Below are 17,077 nucleotides of genomic sequence, written 5' to 3' on the forward strand. Positions count from 1 at the left end.
CAGCATCCTTTGCACCAGTGACTTTGGGAAGGAGGGGAGAGCGTGCGCTGTAACGCAACATCTGGAACTGTAACCATGCAAAGACACCGTCGCACTGAATACATTCCAATAAAAGCTATTAAATCTTGATGGGATTAAAAAACAAAAACCAAAAAAACCCTAGCAACCAGATAGGTTTCAATAAAATTTGCAAAACAAGCGGGAAATGTCCAAGAAAGAGCAGTAAAAGCAGCAATTGTGGTTAGTTCTTGTGGGAGGGGATGAGGAGAGAAGGTGCTGTGTTTCCAATAGCCATAAAGCAAAGTGAAGCAATCAGCATTAAACCTGACTGCCTTCGCTGGAGTTCATACCCAGCACTCACTTAAAATGTCTTCCTCACCAACATGTGAACTTCCTTTTAAAAAGAAAAATAATTATGCAGGGGAATAAACAGTTCTCCTATTCTACAAACGCACCAATCTGAACAGCTAAACACGTAACTTTGGGAACTCCTCCAAGATTTATATGTTTTGCATGAAAAGCAAATGTTTTTTTCCTGCCTGGGAAAATATTTAAACGCTTAGTTGATGAAGCCAAGGCCATTTATTCCTGTTTTATGCTGCTTCTCAGATGGAATCTAATTTGCAGGTTAAACAGCAGCGTAAGGACCAGCACTGGCCGCCAGCCCGCAGCCGGGCCACCGCGCGTCCCCGGCAAGCGGCCCCCGGCCTCGCCGGAGCTGGCGGATCCCCCCGCCGCTGCTATTATTTGGGGGTACCGGCTCTCCGAGCCGAYGGCGCGGGGAAGCACCAGCTCCCCTCTCCCTGCCCCCCTTCAAGCGCAGTTTTGTGCCCTCCGTCCCRCAGCACGGCCGGGCTCCTGGTTACCTTTAATCAGTTAAAAGATTTTGAAGTTTTACACAGGTTGCAAGTACCTCAGTGGGGTTAATGGAGGCCTTGCGTGGATACCTGGAGCCTTTTCACTGCAGAAACAAAGTCCTTCTGCTTTTTGCAGCAATAAGGCAAGTGATTTGCCTTTTTTTCCTCCATTTATTTTATTTTTTTWAAAAAAAATCTTCCTTGCCAGTTAGACAAGAACCATCACATTGCGAAATCCAGGAAATTTGCTGCAACACTCTGTAATACTTACAAGGCAATTAGCCAAAAAACCTCACACAAATAAGCTTTCTTTTTGCCACACCATCCTGACCACTGAGCATTAACCCATTTCTTAGGAAACAGCATCTGCTGAAATAACTTCCTAATCTAGGAGYCGGCATGGAAAAAAAAGTCACTGCGGTATCTCCAGCCCACGGTAAACAAAATCTTCAGGTGGCCCTTACCAGGGTTGTTCCAGCAGAAGAAAACTAACTCACAGCAGCTGAGCACGGGGCGTATTAGACAGGCCCTCTCTGCAGAAAGCTATCCGTTAGGAACTCCGATATTCCTGCAGCTTTCCCGGGAGCGGCCTGACGGCGCTTCCTCGGAGCAGCCTACGGAGAAGGTGACGGCAGAATCTCGGAAACCCCCTGCAGCTCTTGGGCACAAATTTGCACCGCTGGACTTGGCATTTGGGGGACTTGAGCTCGGGGAGACTTTTCCGGCTTCAGACACAAATCCCAGGAGAGGCGGGATGCCGTCAGGGCACGGCCGGGAAGGATAAAGCTAGCACCAAAAACAGGCAACCTGTTCCCAATTCAGCCCCCTGCATCGGCTCCTACCTGCACTTGCACAACTTTTTTCCCCAGGAAGTTGTCAAAATATAATAATAAAAAAAAACCACCACCACCAAAAAAATAAAATAAAATAAAAGCAAGGCTCACAGATCACCCCTGGAAAGGGTTATCGCATCCACGCAGACCCCAGCAGAGCCGGGAAACGCAGCCAACGCCACGCACCAAACTGGCGGCGCAGGCCGCTGGGCAAAAACACGTTTTGAGACCTTTCCTTTCCTCTGATTTAAAAAGCAGCTAAGGTTTCTTGTTACTAACTATGATTTATTCCCTCTCTCATTCTCTGTCCTTAATTTCCCCTCTCCCCCATCCTGAAAAACAATAAAATAAAACAAAAAGCTTCCTTTGGGGAATGCAGTGGCAATAACTCAGCTCCCATGGGCTGATAAGTCCAAGGACCTGCRCAGGGAGGAAACCGGCTGCAGACTCAAAAGGGAGTCAAGTGTTTGCAGGGTTTTATTGAGAAATGAAATCCTGTTTTAAACATAGTAAATCGGAGACTATTCTGAATCACCTCTTGAATTTTTTAATGCTACTCCTGGGAGCACTGAAGGTAAATATGTTAATTTGACTTCAATCACGGTTCAGAAAAAAAAAAAGCACACTGTATTAGTTTAGGCTACCAAGTCTTAAAACTATTCATGCATTTCTGCATATTTTATACTCAGCAAATAAAGTTCCAAGGTTCTGTACAGAGGCTGCAAAATTATTCCGAGTAAGCAATAATGAGGTGTGCATTATATGAGGCTGATACTAATGGTAATCTATTATTAAAATTTAAGAGTTATAGCAGCTACATTTCAAACAGTCCCACAGCCATTTTTCTTCTTTAAAAAGGCAAAGCGGCACGCGGCAGACGGAGGTTAGAGACACCGCGTGTTTTGCACGTGCTGCAGCGCGGGTCCCTTTGGGGAATCTCGCGGGCGTTTCTCTAATTAACGCTTCCGCGGTGTCCCGCTCCTTCCGCCACGGCGACCGAGGGGAGTCTCGCCCGCGCGGCGGAGGGACTGACGGACGCGTCAACGTAGCGCGCCTGCCCACACGCATCAGGGAGGGAAAAAAAAAATAAAATAAAATCAACCGGGCTTCGAGCTGGCGGGTCTCAGTGACTCCTCACGGCGGTCCCGACCCCTCGTTTCTCCTCCGAGGGCCCCCAAAAGGTGCGAGGAGGAGGACAGAGACCTGGCCCGCAGGGTAAAAGCAGAGCTCGTGCTTTCCCCCCCGCCCCGAGCCCGGCGGCGCCTGGCAGAGGTTCCTCAGCAGGCCTCGAGGACCAGCGATGGCTCCTCCAGAGGACAGGCCGCCCAAAGCGCCGTCACCGGGGCCTTTAGGAAGGACACTGGGCAGCTCGGAAAGCTTTTAGTCTGTCGCTGCTCCTCCGATGAGCACGGAGGGACGCCGCTCCCCGCGCAGGCCGGGCCTGGCCCCTGCCCGCGCGAGCCCTCCGGCGACAGGCGCGACGCCACCGCTGCCGCTGGCACGCGTGCCGGTCGTGGCTCCTCCGCGGCACGGGCCGACGCCGAACCCTCTCCCCCCCAGGTCAGATCTTCTCCCCGACAAGGCCCAGCCGGTCGCGCACGGCCGCGGCGCGCGTCCCACGAGCACGGCGCATCTCGACCCGCGACGAAGTCTCATCTCGACCCGCGACGCCCCGAAGACCAGCGACCAGAGAGCGACGTCTAACAACCGGCCGCCAAGGGGGAGACAACAGCTTCTTCCCTCTTTCTGGGACCAGCTTTATCCGCAGAAGGACGAGCTACGGAGCACCTTGCACAACGCACCGAACGAGGCACAATGAGGCAAAACCTCCAGCAAGGAATTTTAAGGCTGGGCTAGTGAAGGATCACGTCAGCAAACATGCCCCTCTCCATGCAACCTAGGCGGTTTATCTTCACTTCCAAGAGCAATTTTGAAGGTGGATGCAAAGGAGTGTCTGATATGGCCATCTACCAGCCTGGCACCCCAGCTCCTCTGCTGGGGCCAAGTGCAGGAGGAAATCCACCTTCCAGAAGAGATTCCTCAACTTGGTGAAGAGCAAGGTGGCTTTCTACAGAGTAGTTCTTCTGCACCATCAGCCCTGTGCTGGTGGCTGTCCCATTTCCAGGGGAGGCCATATGGAGAGTAGAAGTGACTGAGCAGAGGGCAGCAGGGTGTCTTTGCCAGCTGGCAAAGCAACCCCAAGCCCTGTGCCTGCCAACACATGGGGTGAAGACCATTGGTAGACTTCAACTCACCTAGACCTCAACTCCCTCCAACCTCATCACAACACTCATCCTCAGAAGAAAACAAATTTTCAACCAAAACAAACCATAACCAAACAAAAAAAAGGGGTTTGCGCTGCATGAGATCGAGGGTGGAGTGGATGGTGCACCAATCTAAGGGGGGAAACATCACGTGCTGCTAAACAAGGAATTCTTTCAAAGGGCCTCACCACAACTCCCTTTTCTAACCCGAAGTATGGTCTCACCTCCGAAGGCAGAAATGTCTTTTTCTGCCTGCTGACCTCACTTAGGCTCATACACAGAATTATTTACAGAGGGCGGGTGGGATGCGGAGCAATCAAGATCTCAACAGCACTGCAGTACTGGATACAACAGACTTCAGCTGGAATGAGACCATYGCCACCACCGCTCCTTTCAGGGGCTAAATCTCTGCAGCGCCGTCTATTGCAGAGACCCATCGTACTCCGGGCTATTCTGTGCAGCACAGGGCTTAAAAGCACTTGCTGTCTTCCTCCGTAGCAGGGAGAGAGATGAAACGCACGTATTTGTAGGAGCGTCTGAAATGCAGAAAACGACCATTCTAATTCACATGCCATTCCCTTGATATTTTTTCCCAGAAGGAAAAACAGAAGATGCTTTCCATAAGCAGACGATTTCAGCAGCTAATTTTACCATCACTTATGGTCGACTTTATGACTAAGATTTCATGCTGACTATATTAATCCTGTCAAATTTCAGAGTGAGAGAGAAATGATACTGTATATTTTATGGCCGCAATAACTTCTAAGCCATTAGACATGCATGCTGACATGAAAGTAATCAAATTGATTTTTTTCCTATTACAATGAAGAACTTTGTATGAGCAAATAGTCTTTCTGGCACAGGAATGAAACCCCAAGAACCCTGTGCTCACTCAGGAAATTAAGAAATCACCACAAGACATCGTTCAGAATTTGGGCATTCTGCTTACTCACATGTTATTTTCACTAAAGCAGAGAGGAACATATTAGTCAACCAAACGAACAACTAAAGACAATGCAAGGAATAATTTGAGCTTCTCAAAGCAGCGGAAAAAATTATAGCAGTTGCAATTAATTGTTTCTCCTGGTATCAAAGGCTCCATCACGTCTTTTTTTTTTTTTTTTTTTTTTTTTTTTTTTTTAACCATATCAGACACCCTGAGCTCACTACACGACGCGGGAGCCTCCCTGATGCACTGGAAGGGCTTACACATCTCAGCGAGATGAGCGGAGGTGAAGCGTGGGGACCTCTCGGGAAGCCCAGGCTGCGCCGTGCTGAAGACCTGGAGGTGCTGGCGGGTATGGTGGAGGTGCCAGGTAGAAGGGCTYGAGCTCTCCAGAAACAGAGGGGTCCTGGGCTCTGCACGCCCCAAGGCGCAGCCGGGCAGGCTCCGGCCTGCAGCGCCCACCTGGCAGCAGCTCCCACGCCGGAGCATGGGGGTCCGTCCGTCCATCCGCGCATGCGGCTGGTAGCAAAGCTTAGGGGTACATGAGGGCACCTGCAAGTCAAAGGTCCAGCTGAGAAAACAACTGAGTTTTTCACTCGGCCTCCTCTCTGTTTCTCCGAGCTCAGTAGCTCACACGCTGGCCCTAAAATTCCACCTGCTTCCTTGTTTTTCCTTTTCTTCTCTCTTCTTTAAATTTTTTTTTCCCTCAAAATTCAGTTCATAATTACGTGGGAGCCCGGCAGGCGCCAACCTCGTGCGGAGCAGGTGGTTGCTAGATCGTATCACGCCACTTCCAAACCAAGTAACCTGCGTGTCAAAAATGTGCTTAGCCTACATAATACCTTCAATAAATAGGTATACGGATGGTCTCTTCGGGCGAGCAATGGAATTCCAACTTTAATACGTATATTTTTCTTTACGGATAAGAATTAGCCATCTTTTCTTCGCAAAAAGAACTTAGAAATATAAAATTATAAAGTCACGATTACATGGATTACTTAAATGAAGATCTGCTAAATGCCAATTTTAATTAATTAATTCGYCCTACCACAAAAAAAGACATCTTTGAAGTCGTTGGTGCTGCTACTGCGTTCTCAACAGGCAGAAGGTTTTCACACAAGTTAAACAAAATTAACTCCTTTTGGATAACTTCCGCATTGATTTTTTTGGAAAATTTAGCTTGGATTCAAACCAAAGCCCATACGAGCCTGGAGACTCGTACTTACACCTCCACAACCTCCGCTCGGCTGCGCAAGGTCTCCCCTGCCGCAAACGTTCACAGGGATCTGCGATGGCAGGACGCTGAATTCTCAAAATTGCACTTTAAAGTTATTACAGAAAACACCCAAATCCAGCCCTCCAAACCCAGTCTATTCCTTCGTGCTAGCGACACTGAGAGCGAGCGGAGATCCCGCGAGCTGGGAAGACAAGGAGGCGCCGCGGCCCGGCAGCCTCGTGGTGCAACGTAAATAAATAAATAAATAAAAATTAGAACGAAAACCCACGGCACTCTTTGGAGCTGCATGACCCAATTCATTACAAAGAATGGCAGTTAGCAAACCTTTTAAATAAAACATTAAGCTAGAGGTAATTTGAAGCCTGGTGGATTTTGTTTTACTCAATTATTTTCTAATGCGTCAAGTTCGAGAATAAATATGCAAAAATAAAAAAAAAAAAAAAAAACACGCACATACCAAGGGTTTCATTTAATTCTTTTTCAAAAGAAACGAAGATGCTCATATCAAAACGAAATGCCATCAATCAAGCCGGAATTTTAATTAAATCTTTTAAGTCGGACAAGATTCTTCAAGGTTGCAATATCTGCTTTGGTTTCTTTGGGCTTAAGCCTGGTCTTTAATTTGGGACCGTTTCTAAGCGAAGCGCGCTTGGCGCAGCCCGTGGTGCCGGCGCCGCACAGGGAGCCGGTCGGCCCGGCCCCACTGCCCAAAACCCGGGGAAGAGCCCGTTCCCGCGGCCCCAGCGGCCCCGCTGGCTCCTGCCCGACAGGCTGGCTCAAGTTTCCACCCAGATGCACTGAATTTCACCATGCGAAGAATTCTCCTAAAGACAAAATTCAGAGATGCACAAGAAGTGTTCACTGAACTAACACCACACTTGCACAAGGGCCATCCTGCAATTCCCTCTAGCACAGCCGGTGCTAAACATCACTATAATTCACTTCCCAGACACCTTTTATTACACATACTCACAAATTACCCGGGGTACGAGCAGTTATTTTTCTTGCTCATAATTTACATAGCCTATTGCAACGCTGGCTCTGTTGGGGAAGGGTTTTCCTCCTCCAGATACTAAAAGATAGGAAAAAAAAAAATTGCGTTAGCCTCTGTTCTGCTTTTTTGAACGCGCGATGATGGAAACGCGGCTGCAGCGCGGCATGCGGGAATTCAAAACCTAGAGGGGAGCAGCAGTGGATAAAAGACGCCGTTTGCAGGCGCGCTCAAACAGCAGGTTAACTGGGAAATGGGGGAAAAGGCAGACGAGGATCGGGCCGATTAGTGCTGCAAACGTCCTCCGAAGAAACGCCACAAAATCAGCTGAAACCCTCTTCACACGCTGCCTTTCGCGCCGAGGCTGGGCTCCAAGCTCCGAGCCCCGAAAGGAACGCTCCCGGCCAAACGCAGCCTGCCGCCGCCTCCCGCATCCCTCGTGCACGGCGAGGCCGGGGCAAAACGGGGGGAAAAAGGGAAATCCACTGTCCGAGGCAACAGGTAACGGCGCTGCYGTGGCGGAAACGCCGGCACCTGCCGGGCGCCCGGCGGTGGAGCGAGCCAGCGCCCGGGCATCCAGCCTCGGCTGCTTGATGAACGCTAACTATGACCTCCAGCTTATTTACCCAATTTGGTTTGATTTTTAAACTGTCAAGTTATCTAACCAGACATATAAAACAGTCCGAAAATTTCCCATGCTAGTGAAAACTATCTCTGCCTTCACATGATGCTGTAATTCAATATATATCTGAATATCCGAGTATCASTGACCTTTCTCAATCATATTTATGTTGCGAAATGCCTAAAGAAATTCCAGCGCAAAGGCTACAGTTTTGAAAAACTATCTTAAGTGCCTAAAAAATTGGGTTCTGCAGTGAATGAGCCTCTTCAACTTGTACTGCAAACCTGTAAATATTTCACTAATTTAAGCCAGTTACAATATTTACTAAGGTCTATTTTAATCAATCAATCTATCTATAATAACAGCAAACTCTGATACCTAAACCGATCCTCTCAATTTTAGCAGAGTCTGGTTTCTGTGTTAGAAGGAACAACTCTAAACTGATAAAATTTAGATTGTACCTAAAGCATCCGTAAAACATCGGTCCAGCTGCGTGCACMCTGCTTCCCATGGGTACAGTGGTGCCGTGGGCATCTGCCCCTYGCAAGTCTGGTAGAAAACCACCAAATCCTTCAAAAAGTGATGAAAATTAAACAGAGCTTATAGTGACTATTAGTACAGATTTGAAACAATGACCTAAAAATGAAAACTCTCCCTGTCTGCTCCTGAACCCAGGGATTACAATATTGCTCCCCCACCCAAGCCTTATTTTAAAATTCATACTTTATCAGCTTGAGTTGAGAAAATCCAGTAGAAAGGCACAAATAGATTGTGCTAGTAAGCAGAAAAACTGTTACATCTTCTGAATGTAATTTTGCCAAAAGCTTCTGCACAATTTTTTTATGTCACGCTTTGCATTATGAAGGAAATTTCTTTTTAGAAGAACAGGGGAATGATTTGCATAATATTCTTTGCAAGTTAATATCAGCCTCTGATAATGATCTCTGCATAATGCAAAAACGTTTGAGAAGACTGTTACAACACTAAGTAATCATATTTTAAATTATGTTTCCCTTTATAGAAAGGTGTTGCAAAAACACACAGACATGAAATCTGTCTGTTGAAGTCCTAGGAACCACCTGACCATCTTCCCACTATTCTACTGTTACATATTGCAACATTGGCTTTCAAAAATCTTACAAAACAAATTACACTGCAACAGTCTGGCTTCGCAGAAGGCAGAGCTTTTTCCTGTGCTGGTGCTCCGGCACATTGGGTTTCACAAGAGCTTCTGATGCGCAGCACGAGTTAAGCAAGCACCAAGAAACTAAGATGTAACACAACTAGACGGGCCAGGACCGGCGGCAGAAGAAACCCTCCGCGGGAGCCCTCGCGGGCAGCCAGGCGCTGCCGACCCCAGCCCACCGCTAACGCCCCGCTGGGCCGGGAGCCGGCGGYGCGGAGAAGCGCCCCGGGACGGGCGCCGGACGGGGTAACGAAACGGGGACGCGGCGGAAAGCCGAGGCGCTGGGCATTAAACGCTTAATATGCGACTGAGACTTGGTAACCACAGACAAGGCGGTTCAAAACTGAGCTTACCTTTCCCAAACCAGAACAAAACCGTGAAAGAAACTCGGGCAGGCGCTCAGGACGCAGCCTGGCACGAGACAACGGGACCACTCAGAAGCCACGCGCTGCAGCTACGCCGGGAAAGCTCCCGCACGCCGTTCAGACGTGTCGCTCCCGCGGTTAGAGGCGTATTTCAGGGTCTGGGGGGAGGCCGCGGGACACCAGCGAGGTTCGGCCTCCCCAGCCCCTGCCCGTGCCACCCTCAGCATCAGAGCGGGCAATACGCGTAGTCCGGCCAGCACTGCCCACCCCCACGACACCTACAACAGGCTATAACTCARTTTTGAGATTTTTTCCCCCTTCCCACCTACAAAGCCAAGTCTAAGTTTCCAATACCAGATCCGCGCAGTCGAGGCACGGAGAACAGAGCATCTTCCACTCCGCGCAGCTCCGCGTGGCCAGCCGCCCCCGCTCGCCGGCCGCACTCAGTACAGACATCCCAGCTGAGGCCTGCGGCTCTTCCTCTCGTCTTCTGGCAACTCGTCGAATTTGTTCGGCTACGTTCACCAGCACTGGCAGGGGAAGAACCAGCGTTGCAAGTTCTCGGACCGCACACAGGCTAGGAACTTCTCCGGGGAACGTTTTTGCAGACGTTCGTTTTTTGGCGATGCTGGTTATTGGCAATGTTGTACACGCTCGGACCTTCTTGCAGAGCCTCGAGGCACTGAGCCTTCACACAACAGGTCGTACTATAAATGCTCTGGCCCTGGGGCCACATCTCTCCCATCCTCACGCTGCTCAGCATGCCGCCTGGCCAAGCGTTTCACGGTGTCCTGCAAAATCCCGGCACACCTGACGGGGACCTGCAGGTGCTCAGGCTCATCCTCCAGCAATTCTCTATCCCATGATCTTCTTTTCATACCTTTAAAGAAGTTTCGGATAGTTCCTTTGTCCCATAASAGGCTTCCTTGAATGTCTTCCCAAACTCTGCCATCTCACTGCCAGAAATACAGATGCTGAACCAACCAGCAGCGCCCTCACATCTGCTTTGGAGACGAGGTACAAGATTCTTCTGCAGTTGCAAAATTTCTTTAACAGAGCCTGRTCAAGCAGCCATTAAATGAAAGCTAGAGGTGAAGAATGCAACACAAGGATGTGAAAGCAGCCAGCATGAGGACTTCAAACATTTCCTGATGCATCTACAGAAAAACAATTGGTGCAAGGGTCTCCACAAACAGCAGTGTGGTCAATGCATTTGCCCATCTCAAGCCTCTGAGTACAAAATGAAAACCGACCCCTTTCCATGATTACACAAACGCTGTGGAGCACTGCCTGGCCAGGGAAACTCAGTGACACCTGCAACAGTGCAAAAACACAACTTCTTCAGCAATTCCAAGTAAATACCTCTCCCTTTCCTCCCCAAAATGCCATATCCTGCTGGTGGGTGGCACTGCCAAAGGTGATTCTCCAGGGGCACCCCTATCTCCTGCATGCCCAACATGGTAGTCCCTGGACACCAAATTTTAACCAAAGTCCATGCAAACATGGCCTGTCTTCTGCATGGGAACTTGGTAGATGACAAGGTGCTGGAAATGCCTCAAGCCCAGGCTGCTGAACCCAGTATTTCTATAGTCAATGCTGCATGTTGTATTTTACATAACATTCAGGAGACAGAGAGAGAAACATCACTGGGAGGCTGGAGGGTGGGGGAGGTRGACAGACACCCAAGTCCTGCAGTCAGGCATCCAAACCACCTCACAAGCACGTGGCTGGGCTGTACAGGCGAAGAAGGCTCTAGCAGCGTGGTTCCTCTTGGATGGACGCTCAGCATTAATTTGTGTTGCTTTGTGAATAAATGCAATTGAACTGTCTATAAATTGTCATATGAATCTGGGGAAAAACACCTTCTGGAGGTGGGAGGGTAGGATTTCAAGGTGATACAGATAAATCATGACTTTAACAAATAGTTTCCCCTATTTTGCTGGTGGCCAAGCCAAAGAATAACGTCCACTGCTGTGCTGGTGCCAGGGTGGGCCGCGCACAGCCACGGGGGCCGACCCCAGACGTGGCAAGCAGCAGCTTCTGTTCTGGATGCAGATCAGGAGCCTCATCAAGGTGTCAGACACGCGATATCTGATAGCCTGCGGGAGAGCTTTTCTCATCGCTTGGGCAAGAGCTGCAGTGAGCCAGCAGAGCTCCTGCCATAAAGTCATTACGCAGAGCCTGGCTGGCCTGGCCGAGCCCCAGCCAGCGCGCTGCTTCTTGCAGGCTGCACTGGAGTGGAAAATAATTAAAAAAAAMGTATCCAATGGTGTTTGGTAAAGAATCAGTGGTCTCAGTAAGATCTGCAGGCCAGGAAGAAACCAAGCAGTTCCTGGTCTACCTGCAGGCAGAGAGCGATCGGCGCAATGCAATTGCTGCCAGCAACGTTTAGCTGCAAAGTATGTGCGCTCGCTGCCTCAGAGGACGTGTAGCGATTTTGTCACTTAGCTCCTCCGCATCTTCTCRAACATGTATTCCCTTCCTGCGCCACAGGCAGGAGCTTCAGAGTTCCTCCAAAGTGCGAGAGGCTAAGGCCTCCCTTCCGCACGGTTTCTTCTGCCTAATCCAGATCAGTCAGCAAGTGTTGTGGGAGAAAGATTAAAGCCCTCCTCTCCCTCCAGGCCACACACAAACTACGAGACAGCTGCTTTGGGATTTTAAGGAGAAGGTAAGTAAGGAAACATCCTGAATTTGATTGCAATACTCATGAAAGTATCCAGTGGCTCAGTTACTTTGCAGCTGCTTGCTTCAGAAGTGCCACCACCTCCCCCAAAAACGCACAGGGACACTTTTCAAAGCCTAAAGCAAGGCCCATTGGGCAGCCCGGGCAAGCACGGGGAGAGGGACCAACCCTAATAAACGCACTGCAGACGGCAAGATATAAGCTGACGTTACTCACAGCTGGGACAGACTCRTAGCAGGCGACGCGCTCGGCTCCCACGCCGCTTCTGCACGGCGGTGCCCGCTGCAGAGCGCGGCAGGAGAACAGAGGTCTTCCAAAGCCGTTTCGGCARTCCTTGAGGACAGGGGACCAGAAACCTCAGCAATACCAAGCCAGAGTGTCAAAGCCAACTGCATGTTGGAATCGGCACCGCGGTCTGCGGGCGGAAGGGTCACCACCACCAGCAGCGGCTCTGCAAGCCGGATCGGAGCCAAGACACCTCCGTCAGCAGGGAGGCACCTCTAGCTCTCTCTGCCCTGACCCTGGAATAAACCAGAACTGCCCTCAATGCCATAACCCAAGCACCGCACGTGGATTGAGCCCMACATGAATTTTTACAATGTTTTACCAGTTATGAGCTTGCCTGAAGTGACTCTTCCAAGATTTTCAGATTTTATTGCAACACCCAGATATTTATTCTTGCGTGCTTCTTTTTAGGTTTGCTACACAGAAGTTTACCTTGCTGGAAGTTCCACTTACTTGCCATGCCAGACACACACGTTTGGGAACGTTTCAGGCTGCTTTGTTATTCCCCCTTGTATTTGGCCTACAACTGCCAGCACACACTACGGAAATCAGGTGGGAATTGCAAGCAGTGATTTCTTTGCTCTCTGCCTGCAGATGTCCACCACTGTTCTGGGAGATTGGAGAGAGAACAAGAGAAGCGGCAATGCCCGGGGGGGAAGAGGAGCACGCAGCACCAGCGCCATTGCTCCCACCTCCTTCCTTGGCGGTCATCTCTACGCTCTTCACCGGATTTGGCTGCATCCCAGAGCTTCTTACGCTGTGTTGCTTGCAGATCCAGCTCGGTGAGCTTCCTGGCCAGCGTGCCCACGGGATCTCCCTCTTCTGGAGGCCACCAGATACCTCACCCGGGGGATCGTCACGCAGCTCCAGCACAGCGAGGCGCACGCAGCTCAAACCCATGCCATACCCTGCTGCTCTCTCCTTCTGTCTTCTGTGGCGGCTTTCCAGCCCACTGCCAAACGCAGGTTAACCTTGCAGGCCTCAAACTTTGGGTTTTACCTGGGGGCACGAAACCTTGCTCTTGCACGTATCTACATCGCTGGCACRTTACCAGTTACCTAATCCAAGTATTGGGTAAGCTGCAGAAAACCTGTTAAAAAAATCACTTAGGCTCTAGAAATACTATTTTGGAGAGATGTGGAAAAACAAGAAGCCATAGTGGGAAATCGCTGCTTGCCACCGCTTCGTCCAAGGGCCTCGCAAGCACCCTACGCGACGGCTCGCCCTGGAGCATGGCGCTCCTCCGCCCGCGCCGGGCCGGAGCGGGCTCGCGGGTTGGCGCAGCTGCCGCCTCCCTGCTCCCCGCACGTAAAGCCAAAGCAGCCCCTCCGACCTCGGCTTTCCAGAAAGCTTCTCCCCCCCCGCCTTTTCTAAATCCAATTATAGCACCGCTCCCTCAGCAGGGGTCAGTATAGAATAAGAATCACCGAGTTAATGGACATAAGACCAAAAAAAAAGCCTCAAAAGTTGTATGATGCAGCTTTCATTAACATTTTAATTGTAATGTATCTTTTWAATCTTCTTTCGCACCGATAGTTTTATATGCTTCAAAAAAAAATAAAATAAAGGGGGGAAAAAAAACCTGCTGACAACAAAAATACCGACATAGAAAAATTAACTGATGGAACTTAGTGCTGTAATGGGAAATGAGTGAAATGCAGAAAGCCGTGTTACCGTCACAGCAAGCGCAGGAATGTCAAACACGCCGCGCTACAGCTGCGCGCCGGCTCTCCCGCCCCCACGCACGCGCTGGGGGGGTCCTGAGAGCGTAACCCGGGCAGATTTACCAAAAAAAGCTCGCTTCAGGCCTGGCAATTCACCTAGTTTAGTTAGAGCGATACACTGCAGCAGCAGAGTCGGAGGAGGCTTTCGCTGCTGGCCCCGGCCCGCGACGCTGAGGATACAGAACCGACGCCAAAACCGTCGGGTTTTGCTCCACGGCCCWTCCAGAGCCGTCAGAAGGGGCGAGACGGAGTCGGAGCGATTTAACCCCCCCGACACACGCTAGAAACGAGCTCTGCGAGGCGAGCGGGGCTTCGACCAGGCGAGAGCGGGGCCGGCGGCCGCCACGCCGGAGGGCGCCCGGCGAGGAGGCGTCGCGGGAAGCGGCCGGCCCCGGCTCCGGGGATCCCGTCCCGGCCGCGACGGGAGCCTCGACGCCGGGACAAGCGGCTCCCTCCGCTTTGGGAGCCGAGCCGAGCCGCGCCAGCGTCCGTCCCAGCACGGCGAGGACCCCCGCCGCCGCCCAGCTCGTCCTTCCTCTTCCTCGGCTTTATCGCCGCGGGGAGGACGGGGCGAGCGCGGATTTCATCTCGCCCCGATGCCTATATATGGCCACCCCGACGGAGTCGCCTCCCTTCCCTCCGCTCCGCTCCGGCTCCGGCGGCTCCTGCCCAGGGCGGCGGGCAGCGTGGGAACCGCGCCAGCGGCCCCGGCGCTCCTCGGGGCAAGACGACGGTGATGCACAAACCCTGGGGGCGGGGGGGGAATAGTAATAAAACAGAAAAAAAGTGCTTTGCAGACAACCATTGCACAGAAAAAACCGCACTGAAGCATTCGTCTCGATAGGAAACGCAATGCACACACACACAAAAAAGTACTTGACGTATAAATTGTTGCTAAAAGGCTGATCTGCAGCCCTTGGAAGAGCCCGAATAAAAACGCTTGCGGCGGCCTGCGAACACGCCGAGCGCCAAACACACGCCCGAGCGCTGTTTTCATCCACATCGCGCAGGCGACGGGTCAGAGCGACCCCGACGTCGCCCGGTTTGGCCCGAGCGAGCTCCTCCGCCCCCGGGCGCCGCCGACCGCTCAGTGCCCCCCCGCCCCGGTCACCCTGCCTTTTTAACACCCTCCCCCACAAGCAACATTTGTGAGTATGCACACTGTAGGATTTAGTATTTTCTTTTAAATTTCCGTTCTGCCTCCAAACATTTGCTTAAAAACAAGTTGAACTTAAAAAAAATTGCTAATGAATCACAGTTCCTAGCAAATGAGCAATTGCAGTTGACACAATGAATTATGCCTGAAGCAAGCTGGGAAACATATTTTGCAAATGATCTCATCCACAGGCAAACCTGGCATGACACTTGATTTGCTAAAAAAGACACAAAGCCTGTCAAAATCCCCGTCACTTTGCAAATAAAGTCAGGTAGAGAAAGCCAGCAGCCTCACCCWCTTTAGCATGCTCAACCTATTTCTCAATTTCTATGTAGGCCTGGYTAAAATAAAATAAATAAGGATTAAAAATCACTACCCTCAGCACCACCCCCCGTAGGTGTTCCCGTCAAAACTAGTTTGTCTGAACTCCAGCGGCAGCGGAAAGTGGCCGGGGCAAACGGCAGCAACCGGCGATGCTCGCACTGGCCTTGAGGTACTCGGGGAACTTAGGATTTCACTTAATTCCCTCCACTTGACTGCTTATATTTTATTTCTTTAATTTCATTCAACTAAATTCAAAGAAATATAAAAAAACATAGACACAACTATGAAAGCGCAGCCTTGCCTTGCAGTACCGCTGTCCCCCGCGCTTTAGCATCGCGACGGCTCTGGCACTCCAGCCCAGCACGGCCCATCCGTTCTCCCCGCTGACGGTCCCGCCGAAGAGCTGCCTCGGCTCCTGAAACCCGGGCAGACACAAACCCCCGGCGGAGGCTCTTTCTAACCCCGTTTTGTCAGGCCTGGGGATTTTCAAACGCGGGCACTGTAGGGAGCGAGCCACCCGCGAGCCGCCCCATCGTTTTGCCCGGCTGTTTTGCTGTGTTTATCCCCAAGCCGACGGCCCCGTACGACCCTTCAGGCCCCCCCGCCCGGCGTATCGGAGAGCCAGCGAGCAGCTGAAGTGCYGCGATGTGAATACAGGCGGCTTTCAAGCAAGGCTGCTATCTGCAGAGGTACAGAGCACAGCGCAAACCCTCCAGAAGGCCTGGCAGGGAAATCTGACTTTATAATAAGACGGTCTAAAATAAATATTTCCATTGCAAGCGGAGACGGTTTGCATCCCGAGCCGGCGAAGCGCACACAAGTCTGGAGGCTTCTCTGAAGCCAACCCAAGGCTCTCCGGGGCTGCAAACACGGAGCCGAGCAGACTCGCGCGCGACGTGTCTTGGCACTCCTCGCCTCGCGCCTGCTGGCACCGCCGCAAACACTGCCTCATCGCTTGGCACTTCCACTCCTCGTTTCGACTGAAACCTCCTCCGGAAAGGACGTACCTGCGCTTTGCAGAAGGGCTCGCTCATCGCCAAGTAGAGAGGACTTCTCTTTGCCGGAGCAGCGTGCGCAGCTGTCGTCAAAGCGCGTTGSAGGGAAGCACCGGCAGCAGCCGGGGAGAGCTCGACGCCGGCACGACACCCGCTGCCCGAAGGGGAGCCGACCGCTCGCGGGCASCGGCCCACCCAAAGGGAGATCGCCCCCCGCCGCCCCCCGGGCCCAGCAGCCGCCCGCCAGSGGAGCGGGGACGGGCCAGACCACCGCAGCGCGGCGGGACGCGGGCACGCTGCGAAGCTGGGACGGGAGCCAGGCGGCAACGCACCCGCCGTCCTGCCTCGGAGAAGCCGGGGGACACCTCGACACCCAGGTCCACCGAGGGCCACCACGAAGGCGAGGAGGTCTTCACCTCCACCCGCCGCGAGAGCAACGCGGGCCCCGCGCGCCGGCTGCTCCGAGCTCGAGAGCGCGAGGTCACCCCGACGCCAGGCCAGCGGAAACCACCCGGCCGCTGCTGCTCTGGCTTYTGCTGAAAATATCCTGTATTTGCTGCGTTTACAACTCCACCCCGTAAGGCAGCGCTGGAGCAAGAGAGGCRGAAA

This window comes from Rhea americana, unplaced genomic scaffold (genome assembly GCF_003343005.1).
Source record: "Rhea americana isolate MKP2758 unplaced genomic scaffold, rheAme1 scaffold_97, whole genome shotgun sequence".
Lineage (NCBI taxonomy): Eukaryota > Metazoa > Chordata > Aves > Rheiformes > Rheidae > Rhea > Rhea americana.